Source organism: Homalodisca vitripennis, chromosome 6 (genome assembly GCF_021130785.1).
Source record: "Homalodisca vitripennis isolate AUS2020 chromosome 6, UT_GWSS_2.1, whole genome shotgun sequence".
Classification (NCBI taxonomy): Eukaryota; Metazoa; Arthropoda; class Insecta; order Hemiptera; family Cicadellidae; genus Homalodisca; species Homalodisca vitripennis.
The window spans coordinates 21,682,821-21,694,273 of record NC_060212.1 but is presented as its reverse complement, the minus strand read 5'-3'; positions in this window follow the sequence as shown (position 1 = coordinate 21,694,273).

The window sequence follows — 11,453 nt, the reverse complement described above, 5'->3', positions numbered from 1 at the left end:
TTGTATTCACAATTGCTTATCACATTTTGTCGTGTAGTTTGATCGTAGTCCTATTAATTATAATGAAAAATGCGTTATCAGTAATTGTATTCACAGCTTCTTACCACAAATTTCTACGTGTGTGTAGCCTTATCACAGCACTGTTAGTTATTATGAAAATATCAACTATTGTATTCACAATTGCTTATCACATTTTTGATTTTGTATATTTGGACCATAGTACTGTTAGTTATATTGAGGAAACCTAAACTGAAATACTATCGTTATTTTTTCACTATTTCCTATAAAACTGTCTTTAAATCAAGAAAAACGATGAATTAAGAGTTTTAATTCAATACTGGTAAGCCAAGTTCACAGCGTGCAAAAGTAGTTTACTCATATTACAATAATGTTATTTTTGCTAATGGTTTCAGAATTAGTTCATTGGTGGTTTCCAAAAAATACTCGTTCCTTCTGAAATATTAAGCATTTTATAGCACTAATTCAAATTGACTATTCAAACTTCAAGCATGACATGTTTCTTAAACCTCTTAACATGTGATAATCAGGTTGCGATATACAGAGTGTCTCAGACTAACCGACCACTATTTATATAAGAAGAGCGGTATGAGCTAGAATCACTAATTAAATTCCAACCCACTAAATAAGCTATCGGTTATCTGATAAAATTAGATTTATCTATTCAATTTACAGGGTGTTCCTCAAATATAGTGACATTGATGCGAAACTTGTAAAGTTTAAATATAAATATAGGTCAAACAATACATCATTTTAAAGGCTGTTTCAAGAAAATAGTTTAAAATTCATTTTTATCTTTATCCGTTTCCAAATGGCGGCCAAATATATAAAAAAATACTTCAAAATAATTTGAAAAAGCCATTAGTAGTTTAGAAAACAGTAACATTTATGGTACATTAATTTGTAAAATACACGGTTAAGGAATACGTAACACATACGCGTGTCAGTGTGCCATAGCGCCAGAGTTCTTAAAAATTTATAAACATTGATAAAAACATTGATAAAAAACCTTTAAAGATGAGTAAATGAGTTTTAGTTTAAAATAATAAAAAACTACGTTTAACAAGTCTTTTCAAAGAATCCTCAAGGAAGAACTATTTTTAATATTCAACGCATATGAAGTAAGTTACCATCCTAAACATTTTGGGTCACTCCCATATTTTTACCGGTTCTCTTTCAAATTTAGACTGTTCGGGAGGGGTCCAACTTAGGAAACTATTCCTGCCTGTAATATGGACCATTTTTTTGCGCTACATTCCTCGTATTCAACAATGTAATTGACACAGATTGGTATCAGTCCTAGTGTGTTTTAGGATCTTCATCCACTTTCTTGAATTTGATCTGGGAGGGTAAGCACTTTGGGGGACCTTCCTTAGCACCCTATAACATAATTATGCACTCCTGAGCGCTGAAATCATGATTGTGTGACGCTCATGCAACAAATGGAACTGTAACTGTACAAATTAGCACCCTCCCCCACGGCTTCAAGGAGGCAGATTTCCTTTATAACTAATACTGTTTGACAAATGGAATGTAAATTAGCTACCGTATCCTTACAGAATAGAGTTATCAATAGTCTTCTGTCTCCAAAAGAGGCATCTGAGAATATTTTGGGGATTGGACAAACGGGAGAGTTTCGGGAGTTCTTCCGATCAAGTGGTACTCTAACATTAGCAAGCCTGTAAATTAATTACCATTCCATGATAAATATATATGTGGTTCCGCAAACCTGTGGTAGTTACTTCAAAAAGTATACCACTTACTTATAAGTTCAGTAATGATATAACATATTTTATTCTGAAATAGTTCGGGAATTATCAAGCCCGCGCGGGAATCTTTTACACCCTGTAGGTACAAGTTCATAAAAAGAACATTGTAGGATATAGAAAATGTTTTGCAAAGTAAGTTACGGACTATTAACAGCCCTAAAATTATCGTTACGTTTTATGGCATATTATCCCACTGACTATCAGTTTCCATGCAAGTTCTTCCATCAACATCCATGAATACGACAGTATAGACAATGTAGCCTACATTAGGTAACTAAGCCAGTTGTACATGACGATGATGGCTATTTCTACTGTCTAAAAATAGAAAGAGAAAGCCAGTTTAGTGCACATTAAGTATGATATATTGAAGGATTCAGTGAAACGGGTTTCTTGGCTCATTAAACATGCGTATAGAATCAGAGGCATTAAGTTCAGTAATTTCCTTCCTCCAATAGTACCAATCTGTAATGGTAGTTACAACGCATGCGTTATGTTGCTTTATTTTTGTCTCTTGACTGTTGCTCCTAGAGAGACGTTTTTTTAATATTGAACATTTTTATTAAATCCTTTTTTATTATAAATATACATTACAATATGAAATTGTATAACGGTCTTAGCAAAACGTTATACAATTAAACTAAAATAAATTCATTGAAGATAAAGTCAAACTTTAAATACGAAAAATATTAGGTTTTCAGAGAGCTATTGATAGGTGTAAATGAAAGCCATACCTTGCTATTTGAATACTATAGGTTTTAAATATCCTAAATTTAAATTATTTAAAAACAATGTAAATATACTGAAAATGACAACTGTAACAGATTTTTAAAAGGTAGCCTACTTCTTTGGTAACCTTGGATAAAAATTTGGATTTGCTACAATATTTTACAAGGTTAGACCACCCTGTATTAAAAAAGCGAAATAAATTAAATCGGTTTTTCAAAATGATAAGTAAATAGATACCTTTAAAATGGGGTACAACTCGACCTACCTTTATACACTTGAAAATCTTTCAAAATTATGCCTGCCCCTCCCCATATTCAAAGAGCTATTTTTGGGTTTTTTTGGGTGCTAACAATTATGTTCCTGAATTGTTTGGGGTCGACATATTGAGGTGTTCGATAAAAAGAAGAAGATAGGTCCTTCAGCTCAGTCGCTATACATTGCGGAAGGGTTGTTTGTCTCACCCTGTATATATATATATATATATATATATATATATATATATATATATATATATATATATATATATATATATATATATATATATATATAGATACTATAACGTTTTATAGATGTGAATGGTCTCTTGTTAAATTATGTACTCACAGCTTGAGGAATCCAATTTATCCTTAGCTTGACGCTTTTCGCGTGATCACGCCAATTGTCAAAAACACACTCAAATAAGTAAAAAAACACAGTGTAGGCCTACACACACAAACACTGGACATAAAATAAATTAATTTAAAGTTTGAAATGGAAATAAAAAGCTCTCTTATCACTCCTTATCTCAGTTCGCATGAGACATTGTTGAATGACAAGTAAAGCGAATGCTGGGTGTAACTCCATTTCACCTCCATCTTAGTGCAGCGTTTGAAATCCTATGCTGTTACAGACCAGACTTTTGGAATCGTGAAAAAGCATCCCCATAAAAATTTTGCTGGGAAACCAGGTAAACCTCTTTTATGATCTGGTTCTCTCTTATGTCGCAAAGATGCAAAGAATTCGTGGTGAACGTCTTCGTCACTGACTTTTTCGGATCTCTTCTGACGGACGTGGACTCCAGATTCCAGGAGTCAGGTCCGTGACAGTGTCGGATTTCAGACGCTGCACTGAGATGAAGGTGAAATGGAGCTCAACACAACATCCGCATTGAATCAACCCTTCTCACCATAGCTACGTTATGTGAAGAGTAAAGATGTTATACTTTTAATATGAACCTTCCCCACCTCATCAAACAATAGCATATCCCATTGCTTACAAATAAAAAATAAAGGGTTCTAAATAAACCATTTTTATTTGCTTCTCTAAAAAAACGAAAGAAAAGGATCTGCTACTTTGTGTTTTTGAACCTGTACCTGGCTGGCCACTTGGGTACCCTTGTCACTTTGCACGGTAGATTTATCACTTCGGCTCTCAGTTCACGTCACTTAAGTTGTGTATCTAACCTGTCGTGGACCCCCTGGGGATCCGCGGACCACCACCACGGCAACGCCTAGACTGACTGCACCCCACGTTCCTATACGCGACAGTAGATACCGTACCACTCTTTGTACAGTGAAACAACCTTGAGGTTTACCTCATAAGATGACGTTAAACCTTAAAACACGTTTACACCATTAATTTTTATCATATGGTACACAATGTATCTAAGTTAGATATACGATTGTACAATGTACGTATCCTAACTTTCGTTTTTATTGTTCAGTTTATACATATGAACGATCTAATAATGAAGAACAAAAAGGTTTTAGGTTTTATCAGATCAAACAAGAATAATATTGAATTTATTTGATATTCCAATTAGGTTTAGCATTGTCCTTATGGAGTTAACGAGTTAAAATAAAGATAACCATTAGCACAGCCTTCCATAAGGCTCGGTTATTTGCCTCTATGATCGATGAAACTCACAAATACTATATTCCAGTATTTTTCTATACTCTACTAAAATGTTTTATAATCAAGGGTACTGCAATCAAATACAAACTAACAAGGACGTAGCCAGCCAGCGAGGGGGTCCAAGGAACCGGAACCCTCCCAAATTTTCAATTTTTGTCAAATACCTTTTTAGTAAAAGTATTATTATTTAAATAATTCAATATTACTGACATGTACTGCTAAAAGATCGTCCTGAACAAAGAAATGTGTCAAGAACTTTTTAAGGACAAAATGAGGCCTTACTTTCTGTTCACTACGGGTAAATATCAGTTGTCTGGACTCCACTAAAATTTTTTCCTGGCTATGTTCTTGGAAACTAACTGATGATAGTCATGCAACGTATACTCAAAAAGTGGAAATTTCATCATTACGTCACGTGCCACCTGCAGTACAAATCCATGTACAAATTAGATGAACAAGTCCTTTGGTCCTAGAAATGTAATGTACTTTTATGAATTTTGAAAAAAAGATAGTAAGATAGTCGTTAATCATATTTTCAATGCAATATCTGGCAATACAGAAGATAAACTGTGCGGCGAGTGCCACTTTAGATTTGAATTTGGCGCGCGTAATCTATCAGTAGCCGCGTATACAATAGCCAGCTGCGCCGACCTCCAAACCGTTGCGAGAATACTTTGGGTAGAAGAACCAGCAACTCGTCCAGTACCAAATCAACAGCAAGGGCGGAAAATATGTGGTTTTTACCCTTCAAAAAAGCCGGATGAAAACCCGCTTCTGCGAGCGTTGTTCCCGAGCGATGTGTGGAGAGCATCCAGGACAATGGTGCACAATCTAGCGTAAGCTCAAAAAACTGTTTGCCTAGTACTATATTTAAAAGGTTTGTAAACAATAAAATTAATTTTTGTATAAAAAAAATATTGTTCGGAATTTATTTCGTAAAGTAGTCTCCCAGACGAAGCCTTAACGGTAACGTAAGTTTTTTTAGCCTAACCAATCTAGGGTTAAGAGTTCTTGGCCCGTTTCTTTGTTGAGAACGATCTTTCAGCAATACATATGTAAGTAATACTGAATTATTTATATAATAATAATCATTTACTAAAAAAGTAACTGAAAAAATTGAAAATTTGTAGGGTCCAAACCCCTTGCTGGTTATGTCCTTGCATTGTGATAGTGATAACGATGAAGGATGATGATATTTTTAATAGTATATGATAAATAAAAGTTGTATTACTAGTGCAGCCAACACCAAAACACACATCGATGACATATGAGTCGGTGCTGCCATACCGCTGTTGACCACCAGCTATGGTCACTACTGTCTGTTTGATTTATGTTGTCATATGAATGAAAGCAAATGTATGCATATTTGTTTATGGTAACAACATTTGCAAAAAATAAACGCAAGATGTTTACTTATTGCAACAGATGTTGATACAGATCATTAATATTTCATACTCATAAAACCAGCAAAAGTGTTGGGCATGGGATGTAGGTACTCGTAAAAGGGAGATTGAAACACATGAGCCACAATCAGATTATTTTGGTGCAGGCCGCTCTAGTTAATATATAGCCTACATATGTTTTACAATCAAATCAGCATTTGTATTTATCATATTTAACCTCCTTTCTAATATGATGTCATGTGAAAAATCAATAAATTAATCTTTCCAAGTCTAACCTATTATCTGCATTTTATTTATAGCTATATTTACTTTACTGAACAGTATAACATCTTCATAGACTAATAATAATATTGTTCGGGTTTTTCCGACAATACAACGTTCTGTGTTGCTTATTTTAATAATTTTTCTCTTTTTAAATTAGTATTTTTGTGAAACATAACAGTCATGTACTACTTTATAAAATTATATGAAGAGAAGCAATAAACTGATTATAAAGCAATATTGCGAATGTTTACACTACACAACTACTACTAGCAGTGGTTTCTCCTAATTAACTCAAAACAACATTATTTTATAGTAGGAAGTTTATAAATACTGAAGTTTGAACACCATACAGTTTGAAATCAAGCAGACAACTAACAGCATACAGGGTTATTGACAAGAGGACAACAAATTCATTAAAAAACTTTTATTTGACAACTAGTACATGACCAACAACAAATTTCTTAAAAAATACACTCCTCCACTACAGCTGACAAGCTGCAAAGCCAGCTTCAGGAACAATAGGTGGTGGACAAAAAGATCCACTGTTCCCTTTGCCTTAAATCTACTGTAAAAATCTAGATGTTACATCTAAACATTAAACAGAACACCTCTCCTATTCTGAAGACTTAGTACTAAGCACAAACCTTCAATTACGCGTACAGTTACCAGCTACAAAACACTGTAATGACCACACATCATGCCCCAATGAAGTAACAAACAGCACTCTCAAAAATACATAACCTACAAAACCAATGATATTCCCCAATGGGGAATAGTTCCCATATCCTCCAAACAGGACATCACTAATTTGGAGGGTGGTTCCAGAAAGTTTAGCACTATGTCCACCCTGTCTAAAATACTGTCTAAAATACAATGCCAGGGCAAAAAATTATAATACCACTCACAAGACCTCTCGTTGGCTAAATTGTGATCCACAAATGTTTCTAAGAATTTCCCCCACAAATGTGGACTAACCTCAAATCTAGCCAATAAATACCCAGTCAAACAGTTCGCCAAACGTTGTCTTAATATTTCACGATCCATTCAACCAATTTAACTAGTCAAAACAGAAAAATGTTCCTCTACAAACTAAATGCTCCCCAAAATATTCTCTGACTTCTACTAATCTTATTGTATAATTTTTATCCTTAAACAATTGATTCAGGAAAGTTCACAACCAATGTTGAATATTCATCAAATGTCTCGACCTTAGCTGTCTATTATGAACTAATTTTAATTTAGGTTGAGAGGAAGTACTTTTTCCAATTTCATTTCAAATAAGTTAAATTGTTTGCTAATCTACTATAACAAGAAAACAATCAGCCTTGCTCATGCTGATTACTGTTTAATAAAAGATCAAAGACAAATGCATTATGAAGAAGTCTATACAGTTTAGGTGGTTTAAGACATAACCATAAACAACACTCTGTCTTTCAGTTCACTTTCCATTCGATTCAGCAATCACTCCAAACTTTACTTTAAGCAACAAACACTACCATGCCCCCAAAGAAATCCCTCACATTTACCAACCGTATGATACACCCCTGACAACGTGAATAGTCTAAGTTCCAGTTCGTTTGCTTTGGATCAATCTAAATCTTGGATTTGTTGGAAGCACTTGTCCAACTCTTATACATTTCAAATATATGATTTGCCACAGGAAAATAACCAAACGCAGTGTTCATTGTGTAGCAATAAGTCTAGGACACAGAAATTGTAAAGATCTGATTTGAAATCTATAAAAGTAAAGTCTGGCACCATTAAAATAAACTATACAAATAGGGTATACTGAGACATTAGATAAAATACCATTTTTAAAACTAATTTAAATACCATCCACTTTTGCTTCTGATACCAGTATTATATAGCTGCGGGACCTCCAGCTACTCTAACAGATGCAGATACAACTTATAATGTCTGGATAGCAATAATGTGAGAAACATTAGTGTTGGCCTGTGTGTGAATATGTCACTTTAGACAAATAGATAACATTATAAGGAAGGATCTCCTTCAGATCAGTATGTGTACAAACACGATACATTTTTACAAATCTTCACATTTTCACAGATCACAGCTGTTTGTAGGTGAAACCCATATCACTGTTTTTTTTTTCACTCAGTGGAAGAGTCCTATGTAGGCATGTGCTATTTTGGCTGCAGACACTCTGAGCTAGCTATATATCTGACTGGAAGCAAAGCTATAATGTACAGTGTTTGTAGCAACCTTGAAATCTGTAAGGTGATGTTTGGACGCTCTCCTCAATCCTTATCTTTGTTTTTTCACTCAATGGAAGATTCCTGAATCGTCCTTCATAGGCACACCCTCAGAGCTAGCTGGATATCAATCAGACTCAAAGCGAAGCTGTAATGTCTGGTGCTGGTAGCAACCTGGACCCCTGCAAGGTGATGTTGGACACTCCTCAATCCTTATCTTTGTTTTTTCACTCAATGGAAGATTTATGAATCGTCCTTCATAGGCACACCCTCAGAGCTAGCTGGACATCAGACACAAAACGAAGCTGTAATGTACAGTGTTTGTAGCAACCCTGAAATCAGCCAGGTGATGTTGGACGCTCCTCATTCCTGATCTTTGTTTTTTCACTTAATGGAAGAGTCTTGGATTGACCTTCGTAGGCACATGCTCGGATCTAGCTGCATATTTGACTCAAAGCGAAGCTGTAATGTCCGGTGTTGGTAGCAACCTTGAACCCTGCAAGGTGATGTTGGACACTCCTCAATCCTTATCTTTGTTTTTTCACTCAATAGAAGAGTCCAGATTCGTCCTTCGTAGGCACACCCTCAGAGCTAGCTGGATATCAGACTTGAAGCGAAGCTGTAATGTATGGTGTTGATAGCAACCTTGAAATCTGCCAGGTGATGTTGGATGTTCAATCCTCGTCTGAAATTAGACCCATTAGTCAGTATCTGGTATTTCTCACATTTTTAGTGTGAATATATAAACAACTAGTAATGGATACTTCTAGGGAAGCTGCTTACTATTAATAAACTGTTAAGAATATTAGTTCTAAACTGTAATCATATTTATCAGTAAAACAATTTTAGAAAATATCAAGTATTTCAAATTAACTAAAAATGTTTAAAAAATTTGGGAGGGAAAAAGTTTTGAAGCAAGTCCTATAAAATATTAAATATAGACTAATCAATAGTGTAATAAATGTAGCTAATACATTATAGAAAATTAACACCTGTCTGGCAAAATAATAATGTATTATTCATGGCAACGCCTACTTGTGACATCTTGTGAAGTAATATATGGTGACAGAGCAAGTTTTAAGCTACTATTTACAGTTGAAGAAAATCGCACATGGAAGTGCAATAGTTTTTCAGTAAAAGATTTTTGTATAATCATTCTTTCTGGCACGTTTTGAAATAAATAATTTCTTTAAATGTTATTTGACTTAACTAATAATATAATTAAATTATCGTTGAATAAACTGCTAAATAAGAATATATAATGATATGTGTAATTTTAATGTAACCTCAAGAAATCAGAAATCTTCATTCATCTTCATCAAGAAAATGAGAGATGAATTATGAGGAATTTCCGCATTTTAAAGGTAAATGAAAGATGAAGTGTCAGAGAATTGATGTTGAGCAAATCCATCTGAAGAATATTCTTCACAAAATATAACAGATTCTACTCAGAAATTTTCACACATGAAGGGAAAACATACTTGCCAGCTTTATTAGTTAATCAAAAGGTAAAATTAAAAAGATACCCTATTTAACGAATGATACATTGATTTCTTCAGAACAAATAGCATTCTTTTCAACATCATTCACAAAATAAATCGTATATTTTTAAGATAATCAACTTCATATTTCCTATTTTCTTCAAAAATATCTATACTGTATCATATATATATATATATATATATATATATATATATATATATATATATATATATATATATTATATATATAATAAGTATATATATACATTATTTAATATATATTTATATATTTAAATATATAGGCTATATATATATATATATATAATTATTACGAAGGGGATTGACATACTATGTGGTTTCGGAGGTATAAAATACCTTCCAAAAAATAGGGGGTAAAATGCAGTTAAATAATATAATTAGTTTTAGGCCTCATTTTCATGTGAAAATTGTAACTTTTATTACTTTAAATTTAGTTGCTAGGTTATAGTGTTGAAAAAATGTGTAAATTATTCATTTAGTAGTAATTTATTTTTCTGATGGCTGCTAGTACTAGTGGATTCCAAATTAATTACATTAGTAATATCTTACATTAGTTATTTTTGACACTATTGGAGTAGAAATAATATTACAAAAGAAAATAAATAAATTAAGATACACATAGTCAATAAAACAAATATGTTACGTTATTAACTCCACATTATAGGGTTATCTTAATGTTAGAATAATGAGTCGTGAATTAAAACCCTTTTTGAAAATTATTTTATTTCAGACATATGTTTCGGTATAAACCATCATCAGTGTGAACATTAACCCTGAGAGTTCATGAATACGTTCATGATTCATTATTCTAAAACAAATGTGATTTAATGCACCAACAGTTTTAAAATATACATTAAACTTGGGGTTTGGTTTTAAAACAACGACAAAATAATTGTTTTAAGTATTAAACTATAAAGAAAAATATGATGGTGTAACAAAAATCATTGTGTTATACCTTGTTTTACTCTACATTTAAATCCTAATCGTAAACAAAAGTCATCCATTACTCTATTAAAAAAAAAATTGTTAGTTTAAAACATATAACAAAACAAAAATCATGAATTACTCTATTAAAAAAAATTAAAAGTGTCATTTTAAAACATATAACACTGTACTTTGACTGAACATTTAAATACAACCAATAGAGAAATAGGAACTTTTTAATGCGCTCCCAAAGGGTTAAGACCTCATAAATGTATTCTAGCTTAAAACAAACAACTTTTAATGTTTGTCTCCAAATTTCGGGAGGGCTTGAACCCCCTGAGATCCCCCTTCCCCCCAACATATGCCCATATCATCATTGTTACTCACCTGCTTCTCAGCGTCCTGTATCTCAGGAGCAAGGTCCAGCTTGCTCTGCCAGTGCTGCCTTTCCTCTGCCAAGTCCTTGGCAGTCTTTACCAGTTCAGTCTCATTCTCCTGAACTGCACAAAAACATATCTGTGACTAATACGCAACATAAAACTCTAGTTATATTCTATACTTCAGTATTTCAGCACTATAACAAGTCCAAAACAAATTCCTTCGATGTTTATATTACAAACAATTTAACTTTCCTTGTGACCAAGACCTTTCAACAGCGATTCTTAGAAGAATTTTTTCATTTGATACACTTACATCCAGAAGGAACAAACAACGTTGAAGGAA